The sequence below is a fragment of the Gasterosteus aculeatus genome, chromosome Y (genome assembly GCF_964276395.1).
Source record: "Gasterosteus aculeatus chromosome Y, fGasAcu3.hap1.1, whole genome shotgun sequence".
NCBI lineage: Eukaryota > Metazoa > Chordata > Actinopteri > Perciformes > Gasterosteidae > Gasterosteus > Gasterosteus aculeatus.
The window spans coordinates 16,431,637-16,442,773 of NC_135709.1; the positions used below are offsets into that span (position 1 = coordinate 16,431,637).

Below are 11,137 nucleotides of genomic sequence, written 5' to 3' on the forward strand. Positions count from 1 at the left end.
CCATCCGAGTTCACTGTGCTTCCTCTATCCAAGCTGGTTATGTTTTGTACAGGCAGGTAAGAAAGGACATTACTTCCTGGGCATTCTCCTTCGAGGCTGGTGAAGGCAGATATTGCTAGCCACAGAGTCAGGTAGGAAAGTCTTAATATAACCAGCCTAGAAGAAGGATGCAAAAGTAAGGATCCTTTCTCATCTGCTACTACTACAAAACCTATTAGGTGCCAAATCAACAATGCCAGTACATGCCTGAAAAACTGACCTATTTTGTTTGTTTTTCTGTTGTGTTCTTACGTAACCACAACAGATGGAGTGATCCGTCGCTATAAGGATGTCCTTCGTATCTTCAAAAAGTGTGGATCCATGAAGAAAGCCTTTGTGAAAATGAATGTTGATCGAAACACAATTGCACGCACAGCTATAATTGCTTAGCTAGCAATGTTTTGTGTTGAAATACATAAAGGAAAAACTATCTCTTGACTTGTCTGTTGCTTTTGTTAAGGTATTATTATCATCTGACAGTGTAATAACACTTAATTACATTTTAACGAAACATTCAAATCGTTCCACTTTACTTGAATTCAAAGAAAACAGTCATGACACTTATAAACTGGTTTTACTAAGTAATTACACATAATGACATCTTAATTGAAGAATGTAATTGTTCCACTTTACTTGAATTCAAAGAAAACAGTCGTGACACTCATAAACTGGTTTGACTATGTAATTGCACATGATATCTTAATGCAATGTTGAAATCATTAAATCACTGTAGGAGGGAAATGGGAAATGTGTTATCTAAGATATGAAGCCAAACGTTTTGCTTAAGTTTGACATGTTAATGACAGGTTTTGTTGTCTTGGTTTATGTCAAGTTGTCTGTCTATCTCAATGTCATCTTTGCATCAAAAGTGACATAACTTACCGAATGACACTTAACGACAACTGTCATAAGTATTCATTGATATGTATGACAGCTGTCATGTCATGCTTATGACAATGTTATGTCAGCCTTATGAACACCCATTCAAGTAAAGTGTTACCAATCCGTCTTAGTATGTTGATCCCCTGAGCTTCACTCTAGTGCTACCAGCAGTACTTATTTCTCTCTTTATTCATTTTAATATCATCTTCTTGATGGATTACCAAAATCCTATCCCTCATTTGCAAGTGCTTCGTGGATAAAATCCAGATAATAAGATATTCGACCCATACGTTTCTCTGTTGCCACATTACCATTCGGATGGCCTTCGGTTCAGGCAAATCAGTGTCAGCTATATTTCAATGCAGAGGGAGGAAGTAAAAGATTAACGTTAATTAAAATAATTATTTGCACATCATTAATAACATGATTTAGGTGTAACTAGAGAATATTTACCGCAAAAACTATTTACTACTAAAAACTATAAACAACTGAAACAGTTAATCCAGCATTGTCTCTTGCTTTGTCAAGAAAAAGAGTCCAGTTGTATTTTATAAGTGTAGCCCAGTGGGGAAAAATGCCGTTCACCACTGAAGCCAGCAGAGGGCGCTGTGCTCCTGAGACGGCCGGCATGACGTGACGAGGGAAACAGGAAGTGAAGTTCTCTCTTTTTAACGTGACTCTCCTGTGGAGCGGCTGAAGATTTTCTGTGAGTAAATACATTCTGACTGCCATCTCTGTACAGAGCCATTTAAAAATGTACGTAAAACGGTGTGCGGATAATTCAGAAAATGTATAGTTTGATGCTAAATGCGCCGAAGTTTTGGTTGGTCTGATGTTTGCAGATGTTGTTCGGCTGTGTGTTCATGGGAGAGCTACAAGGCGAATGGCGCTCTCAAATTTTTAAAAAGAAAGACCCGTAAATAGGAGGGGGGCGGGTATCTATGATTTGGAGATTGGATTAGCTCACCGAGGACGTGGAGGGAGAACGCACTGCATGAAAAGTGAGATTTTCGTCCCCGTAAACGCCCGGAAATCTCCCTAATTTCTGACAGTTTCCGACAATTTGCAACCCGCGTACGTCGCGTTTGTCTGTGCCACAAATTGTTGGAAACGAACCATGGCGTAGGTGGAGAGCTGGCGGAGGTGCGATTGGCCCGAATTAGCATATGAATGCAGCGAAGCCGCGGGTGGCCGAGCGGAGCGGGCTTGAATATCCTTACTCCTTATTGGATGAAACCACAACTTACTAACAAATAACATCACTCGTCATTAGCGGCAAAACCACACGTGGGGAGACCAGGCTTGAGTTTCCTTGTTCATGATTGGATGAAACCAAAACTTTCAATCACTCGTGATTGGTTGGCAGATCTGTCGCTATTGGTCACCCGTCTCATTTTATTTATATATATTTATATATTCATATTATGCTGTATATTCATTTCAGGCTATGTAGGCTACTACACTATTATTAGGATACCAACCAGGACATCAATGAATTTATAGAGAAAATGAACATTTGCCACATGTTTAAAGAAAGAGCTTTATTAACAACACACAAACAACAACTACATACAAAGTGAGGATCTGCCCACACTTGGGTAACGGCGGTTTAAAAACTACAGCTCAGTAAACTGTCCGTTTGCCTCCTCGGGGTTGTGGACCGTCACTGGCGCCGTGTTTTCCGAGGCAGGTCTATTGTGCAGGCGGCTCGTGTGCGTTTGGCGACCGAACAATCCACCCGAGACGCCGCCAACAACGGCGTCCCCTCCGTCCGACGTGAGCTCTACGGTGGCGGATTTCCAGAGTTCCACCTCGTCATCAGCCAGCTCACTTTGTCTCGATTCCAGCAGCTGTAAAAACAACAATGGATCAGTACTGTGCGATGCGATGCGTATGGACACAACACATCGATCAATGCACCTGAAAAAAAGTCAGCAAATAAACTCTTTCTTCTCGCTCGACTCGCGCTGAATCCTTCGCAGCTTCCGCCCGCAATGAGTGTTCCGGCTGAACCTGAAGCTCCTGCGTCCCGTCTCACAATACATCTCACAGGCGGCTGGAAAACAATTAAATGAGTGTGGTATGAATACAAAAAAAATCAAACACAATTTACAGTAACATTTAACAAGGAAGGAGAAACAGTAAACAGTGTTACTTACACACAATGACGTCGTCTAAATCTGGACTTTTCCCGGAGCAAATACGAGGTCACCGCCTCATTATGAGGCGAGATTAGTCTGTGAAAACAACATGTACAGTTACGATCGGTATCTATACATATGTTTCTGCTCACTTGTAAGGCTACTAGGCTACTCTTAGCTTTCGTTTGAGGCTACGCTACTTTTAGCTTAGCTAGCAGTCATCGAACATATTCTTGTTATCGAACCGCTATTTTGGGATTGTGCGCCTGTCTGCTCTTCTTTGAGTCAGTTCCTCCAGAGCCGCCATCCTCTCCTCTATGGACAGAAACCTGGAGAGTCCCGAACGCTCCAGTGGAGCGAACCGCTCGTTGATATCGGCAGTTTGTTGTTTAAGTTGACGAGACGATCCACTGAGAGCTTTCAGCAGCTTCTTCTCGTCTGTCTGCGGACTTTTTTACATAACATTTGCCATTGCTAATGGCGTACACAGTAATCTAGCATATTTGAATTAAATAAATCAATTCAAGCTAAAATGTAAGAGCCTATAATTAGGCTACTGAGCCTGATCTATTTGTGAGATTTTCTTACCTTTTAAAAAAATGTCACCTGGGCTAAAACTCCCTCTGCGACCCTGATTTGCGTTTGTATAGCTCACAGCATTTTCATTTACATGTCAAAGCCTCCCCTAGAATTATGAGGAGGGGGGTCATGGGGGGACAACTGCCAAGGGAGGCCCACATCAATTTCTAAAAATTTACGGCAGTTTTCGGCGTTGCCCGCAAATTGCCGTGAACAGCCGCAAACCTGAAATTCCACGACAATTTACAGTGCCGCATACTGCCAAAAATCCCACTTTTCATGCAGTGAGGAAAACTGGGGGAGGAAAACGCATCCGACAGCCCGTCACCAGAGAGACCCCTTCACCATGTCGGAGAGAGACAGTGAGGACGAGCAGTGCTCCGAAGAGAGAGAGACTGATGCTTTAGGACAATTACAGGCACAGAGTGAAACGTGGGGAAAAAAGCCATGGACGCTATCGACACCTTAAATAAGGTTTCAAGTAGGTCATATGTTTATGTGTCAAGAGAGCGCCAGGTCCAGCCCTTTAGTGGCGATGCCTCCAAAGATGGTCACTGCGTTGGTGAGTTTATTGAGGAGCTAGACTGTGTAATTAAGTCCCGAAGACGGGGTTGATTTTGTTTTCCCTTAAGAGGATCCACATTAGAGGGCGTCAGACTTTGCACGGATGGAGCCCAGTGAGTTGTTCACTTTGCTACAAGAGACTTACGCAGAGAAACGTAGCGTAGCTCAACTCTTACACACCTTTTTTGGTCGCCAAAAAAGGGGGGGGTTAGGGGTTCAAGAGCACTGGCATGCAATTCTACAATCAGCCCTGAAACAGAAGCCTGATGCTGTGACGATAGCCGTCAAAGACCAATTCATTGAGGTTGTGCAAGATTCCTCTCTCGGAAGAGGAGTTACGTAAAATGGTCAAGGAGAAGCCCCAGTCATCTCTGTTAGAGGTACGTGAAGAGGCCATTGCCTGGTCCTTTGAAGACAAGCCCTGTAACACCAAGGAGAAGTACAAACAAGACCAGGGTGGGAAGACCAGACTATGGCCCCAATTTACAGAAGACGGGAAGCCCATTTGCTTCAAATGTAAAGGGGAGGGACATATTGCGAGGGAGTGTCCACGGCACAAACCACAAAGCCATTCCACTACCACCAATGCATCTACTCAGGAAAAATAGCCACCTCGGATGCCAAGAGCCAGGCTCTAAGACTATTAACCGTGCGGTTTGTTGAGCGGGCGGTGGGCGAGTGTCGGGAAGTTGCGGTTCAGATTAGTGGCTGTTCTTCATGATTCAGTGGCAGGTTTCATTGGTATGAACATAATAGAGAGATGCAAGCAGTTGGTTTACGGCAGAGTTGGACACTACCTTTCAGGGAGAGCTTGATCCAGACCGGAGGGAAGTATTTCAGCGTGTACAGAAGTGCAAGGTATCAGAGAAATTATCTGCAGCAAGGATAGCGGGCAGAGATGTCACGGTTTGGGGTTCACGTCTTGTTTGTCTCCCTGGTAACTTCACTTACTGCTTTGTCCTGTCTCGTCTTCCCCTGTGATTGTCTGTCGCGTAATGATTGTTTCCAGCTGTTTCCAATCACCTGCATCTCCCAAGTGTATTTAAGCCATGTGTGTCTCTTGTCACTTCATTGTTGATGTTTTTTTTATTAGTACAATCAAATGTTGGTGTCAGCAGAGACACATCTAATATTATATTTTGGGATGTTTTGGGATATTTGCAACTTTTTGGTTTCTTGGTTATAGTTAAATTTTCAATGGCCCTTACCTGGAGCTCTGCTCACTGAAAAACAGGACCATTTTTCAGATATAATTTTCCAGTATCGATCTGTGCTGAGGATAGTGGAAGCATTGATCCCCCTGAAATGCATACGCTACATGTAGTGGCCATTGGACTGGCGGGCAGATCCGGCCTTGTCTGGCCTACTTGACCTCATTGATTAATGGTCAAAACTGCTGTCGGACAGTATAATTCGTAGGTATTTTTCAGATGATTCATTTAAGCCCTTTAACTATCTGCTGCACCGTTTGCTACGGCACATTTTGAGTCATTATATGTTATTGAAAACTATCGAGCCAAACTCTATTACTTTTATTAAGCTTTGTTGTTGTAAACCAGATAAGATGTGAGAATGCAAATGATTCATTTCCACTACTTCTTAATGAGGATATTAAAGGGCTACAAAAAAAGACTGTTCTTCATTTAAATAGATTTCATATGGATGTAACTCCTCCATGTGAAATCTATTTGTAGCCCTTTAACATCCAAGCAGCGTCGTGTTTTAATTATTATGCCTACTAACTGAGCAGTGAGTGAATCGGTGCAATACAGCCTCAACAGGGTTAATAAACATCAACAAATTATAGAGGTATTGTCCTTTTGTTACATTTTCAATCACGGTAAGAACATCCTGCAGCGTAGCCTTACTGGTGTTAAAGCAGGCTTTTGTAGGATTTGGGAGCTTCTTTCTTTGTATTATATCCATAAACTGTTGAGGACACATCTCTTGTGTAGCATTGGACATTATTTCCAGCATTGGACATGATTTCCAGCCAATTTTTGCAAGAGAATGGGAAAAAAGGGCACATATATACTGTAAGTCAGTGGACACAGTCATCCGCTCTTGCTTTTACATTTTTGAAAAGGCAAAGTGTTCAGTTTCTTCGTGTATCATACAGAAAAGTCTGAATTCTGTAGGGAAGTAATGGAAAAAAACTAAGGCATCCTCATTGTTCAATGTAAAACCAGTCTGAAAAGCTCCATAGAAGAAAATTTTAATTAAAAGCCTATGTTAAAGGGGACAATATGACTTTTTTTATTGACTACGCTCAAATAAAATCTTTCCCTGTTGTCTACAGAGGGTAAAATAATCAAATTAACCACATACTATTCTGACTTAATCCTAACCAGACATGGAATCCTAGATTATTGTCTGTAACATTGTTCATTCATCTAGCGGACATGTCCAGGAGTGTAAAACGGTTCTTTTGTTTTCATAGATTTGTTAGTTTACTTTCCTCCAAGATAAAATTCAAATGTGAAGATATTCCCTCATTCATGTCCTTTTCTAGTTTTAACTAACTTTTAAATATGTCCCACTTCATAAAAAGCATTAGCTGATCCTTAATGGATATACATAAAAGTTAAATGTGTGTTCTTTACTAGGCACACCTACAGCAAGGAGTTGTTTCAGTCACCGTTGAACCGTTTTGGGATTGTGTGGAATCCTTAGACAGCATAACTTCCCTGTAAAGCACATATGTCAGAGTCAAGGCCCGCGGGCCACATCCGGCCCGTGAGAAGGTTTTTTACGGCCCCTGGGATGATCTTGATTTATTATTAGAACCGGCCCGCAGACCGCAGCAAGCCGGCAGCCCGCAGATCTTTTACACGCACCAATACTACATTTCCCACAATGCAACGGTGACGCACCGAGCAGTAGGCTGCTTCATTTCAATATTTATTGGCACAGCAGTTGTCAGCATCACAGTAAAATTAACTTTCAGATACCCATCAAAAATGGCAAAACGGAAGGTGGACACTGAGAACCGCGGGTTTCAAACAAGGTGGGAGTCGGAGTATTTGTTCACGGAGGTAGCTGGAAAACCTGTGTGTCTTCTGTGTGGAGAAAGTGTGGCGGTACTGAAAGAGTATAATCTGAGACGACATTATGAAACGAAACACGCGGACAAAAACAAGAATATGGACATGGAACAAAGGCTACAAAAGGCAGAGGAATTAAAACGAGGCCTCAAATCTCGACAGGCTCTGTTCAAAAAAGCCAAATCACAAGGCCAGGCTGCTGTCAAGGCCAGTTTTATTTTGGCAGAAGAGATCGCTAAATCAGCCCGGCCATTTACGGAGGGGGATTTCATCAAAAACTGCATGATTAAAGTTTGTGACGAAGTTTGCCCAGAAAAAAGGCAACTCTTTTTAAATGTGAGTCTGAGCAGAAACACCATTGCCGAGAGAGTAGACCAGTTGTCCATCAATCTAAAAGAGCAGCTTGTGAAAAAGGGAAAAGATTTCATTGCATATTCCTTGGCTGTGGATGAGAGCACCGACATTTCTGACATTGCTCAGTTGTCAATTTTCATCCGCGGAGTGGACTCCAGCCTAAGCGTGACAGAGGAGTTTTTGGCTTTACGTCCTATGCATGGCACAACTACGGGGCATGATTTGTATGAAGAGGTGTCAAGATGTGTAAATGAGATGGAGCTGCCTTGGGAAAAACTCGTGGGTTTGACAACCGACGGAGCACCTGCGATGTGTGGACACAGGAGCGGACTGGTGGCGAAGATACGGGAAAAGATGCAAGAGGAAAACGCGACAGGTGAGCTGACAGCTTATCATTGTATCATACACCAGGAAGCGTTGTGCGGTAAAGCCTTGAAAATGGAGCATGTAATGAGCATCATCACGCGCACAGTTAACTTTATCAGAGCCAAAGGTTTGAATCACCGCCAGTTCAAGGCATTTCTGACGGAGTTAGAAACGGAGCATGGTGATTTGCCTTATCACACAGAGGTGCGATGGCTAAGCCAGGGAAAGGTGCTTCAAAGATGTTTCGAGCTTCGTGAGGAGATTTGTCTGTTCTTGGACAGCAAAGGGAAAGACACAACACAACTCCGAGACGAAATGTTTCTGTGTGAAATGGCTTTTCTGTGTGACATTACGAGTCATCTGAATGCAATGAACTTGCAGCTGCAGGGTCGGGATCGTGTCATCTCTGATATGTACAGTACAGTGAAGGCATTTAAAACCAAACTGACTCTGTGGGAGACGCAGATGCGGAAAGAAAATTTGAGCCACTTTCCCAGCTGCCAGACCATGAAAGAGAAGCTCTCTACCAGTGCGTTCCCGAGCGCACAGTTGGCTGATAAAATAGGTATGCTTGCCGCTGACTTTCGACGCCGATTTGCTGACTTTGAAGCACAAAAAAGCAGGTTGGAACTGCTCGGTAACCCATTTGCTGTTGACGTGGAAAGCTCACCACCCAACCTCCAAATGGAGTTGATTGACCTCCAATGCAATGATGCACTGAGGGCAAAATATGCGGCAGTGGGTGCTGCGGAGTTCGCCCGTTTCCTCCCCGACACAATGCCCCAGCTGCGCATCCAGGCTGCTCAAACGTTGTCTATGTTTGGCAGCACATACCTGTGTGAACAACTGTTTTCTTTGATGAACTTGAACAAAACATCACACAGAAGTCGACTTACTGCTGAACACCTCCACTCAATTCTGAGGATTTCCTCAGCTCAGAGCCTTACCCCGAACATTGATGAACTTGTGGAAAAGATGGGACACCACCAAGTATCACCCTCAACCTCAAACAAGTGAACATTACTGTGCAATCACATATTTAGAGTTTTTACTCAGTTCAAGTTTAAAAGTTAAAGTTTAATATTTGTTTTCACTGCATGTTACTTCTCCTTAAACAAAGTGTTGTTTTTGATTAATAGATTTTTGCACTTTATTTTATTGTATTTCAATCCAATTATATTTTAAAAATATTTTAGTTGAGTGGATGATAGAAAATTGCTATTATTGTTTTTTTCTTTGAAGTAAATTTAGCCCACTTTTGCTAAAATAGAAAATATAGGCTTCATTTAATGTTCATGTTATGGGGATTTTTATATAAAGGAAATTTGTCTTTTGTGTCTGTTGAAAATTAAAGATTACTGACAGAGCCATAAGAAAATATTGCTTTATTTATCTGATCATATTGGAATATATTTGTTAGGTTTTCAGTAGGTTCAATTAGGTTCACTAGACTATATGCGTCATTTAAAAATTTTTCAATGAACATTCGAACAGTCCGGCCCTCGGCTTGTAGCTAAATTTTTTATTTGGCCCTCCGTCCATTTGACTTTGACACCCCTGCTGTAAAGTAATCCATTTCATACTCTTCAAGGGAGGCAGATGACCGGAATCAATGCATAATATTAAAACAAACTAAAAATCTATACTCATTGAGTCACTAATTGTATATTGATTAATAAAAACAATTTCTAGCCACTGTATGACCCATTTGCTTAAAAAGGCGCTCTCTGCTCTCACGCCTAGTCAAGCCTGTTGCCTAAAAGTCCAACAACAGCTGTGCAAACTATGTTAAAAAGTATTTGAGCATGGAACAAGCACTGTATTTTTATCCCTGTGTCTTACTTTTGAGTTCAACAAGGCAGACGACTTTTTATAGCCAGGAGGAAAGACCATTGTAATAATTACCTCTTTCAACACATGTAAAACTTAATGCAGACTGTCCGGCAAAGGAACAACGGCATCATTAAGCAAGATGACGGACCCCTCTGTTATGGTTTGTCTTCGACGCCAAGTGCACGACACCAGACAGAGTTTATGTTCAGCCAAAAACACGAACGAGACAACGAGCTGCAGCTGCGCAGAGTGGCTTCAGGTGTGATCCGGTGCACGCCCAGGTCGTCCCCGCCGCAAGGCGCGTAACTCTCTGGCTGGCCGAGCCGTAACAATACCCCCCCCCCCCCCCCCTCCAAGGGAGCCACCCGGCGACTTGCCAGGCTTCTCGGGATTGGCCCGATAAAAGGCGGTCAGAAGCCCCGGGTCCATGATGAGCCGGCGGGACACCCAGGTCCGGTGCTCCGGGCTATAGCCCTCCCAGTCCACCAGAAACTGGTACACTCGCCCCCGACGCCGAACGTCCATCAGCCGGCGAACCCTCCACTGACGGTGCCCGTCCACGATCGTAGGTGAAGGCGGGTCCGGGGCAGGAGGCATCAGGGGACTGTGAGTGACTGGCTTAATCCTCGACACATGAAACACGGGATGGATCCGCATGGAAGATGAGCCTGCACGGACGGAACTGCAACCTCTTGTTGCTGTGCCAAAAACAGCGGCGGCTGGTATCCCAGTGATACCTCAAAGGGGGAGAGACCTGTGACAGAGCTGACCAGGGAGTTGATGAGTACTCAACCCATGGGAGGAAACGACTCCAGGAGGACGGGTTCTTGGCAGCCACACAGCGGAGTGCTCCACGCTCTGGTTCATCCTTTCCGTCTGCCCGTTAGTCCGCCGGGACAGGGGCACCCAACCCCTTGAAGAATGCTCGCCATACCTGGGATACAAACTGAGGTCCCCGGTCCGAGACCACATCCCGGGGAAGACCATGGAGCCGGAACACATGGCTAATCAGGAGGTCCGCCGTCTCTGATGCCGAAGGGAGTTTGGGAAGGGCCACCAGGTGCACCCCCTTACTGAACCGATCTACTACAGTTAATATCACCGTCCTACCCTGGGAGGGCGGTAATCCAGACACAAAGTCTAAGGCCACATGGTACCAGGGGCGGCTAGGAACAGGAAGGGGTTGCAGTAGCCCGGCGGGTGCCCGGTGAGAGGCCCTGCTGCGGGCACACACGGGGCAGGCCAATACAAAGTCCCTCACCTCGTTCCTCATCGTAGGCCACCAGAAACGCCGAGCCAGGAAGGTGAAGGTGCGGTGGACCCCGGGGTGGCGCC

The 11,137-nt window shown here is 44.2% G+C and overlaps 1 pseudogene across 1 annotated transcript; it reads left to right on the forward strand.

The window, feature by feature from the left end:
* The first annotated feature begins 6,941 nt into the window (after positions 1–6,941).
* LOC144391063 (general transcription factor II-I repeat domain-containing protein 2 pseudogene) lies at positions 6,942–9,156 on the forward strand (annotated as a pseudogene). The gene has a single exon (XR_013454926.1). The product of XR_013454926.1 is annotated as a general transcription factor II-I repeat domain-containing protein 2 pseudogene (transcript).
* The last annotated feature ends 1,981 nt before the right edge of the window (positions 9,157–11,137 follow it).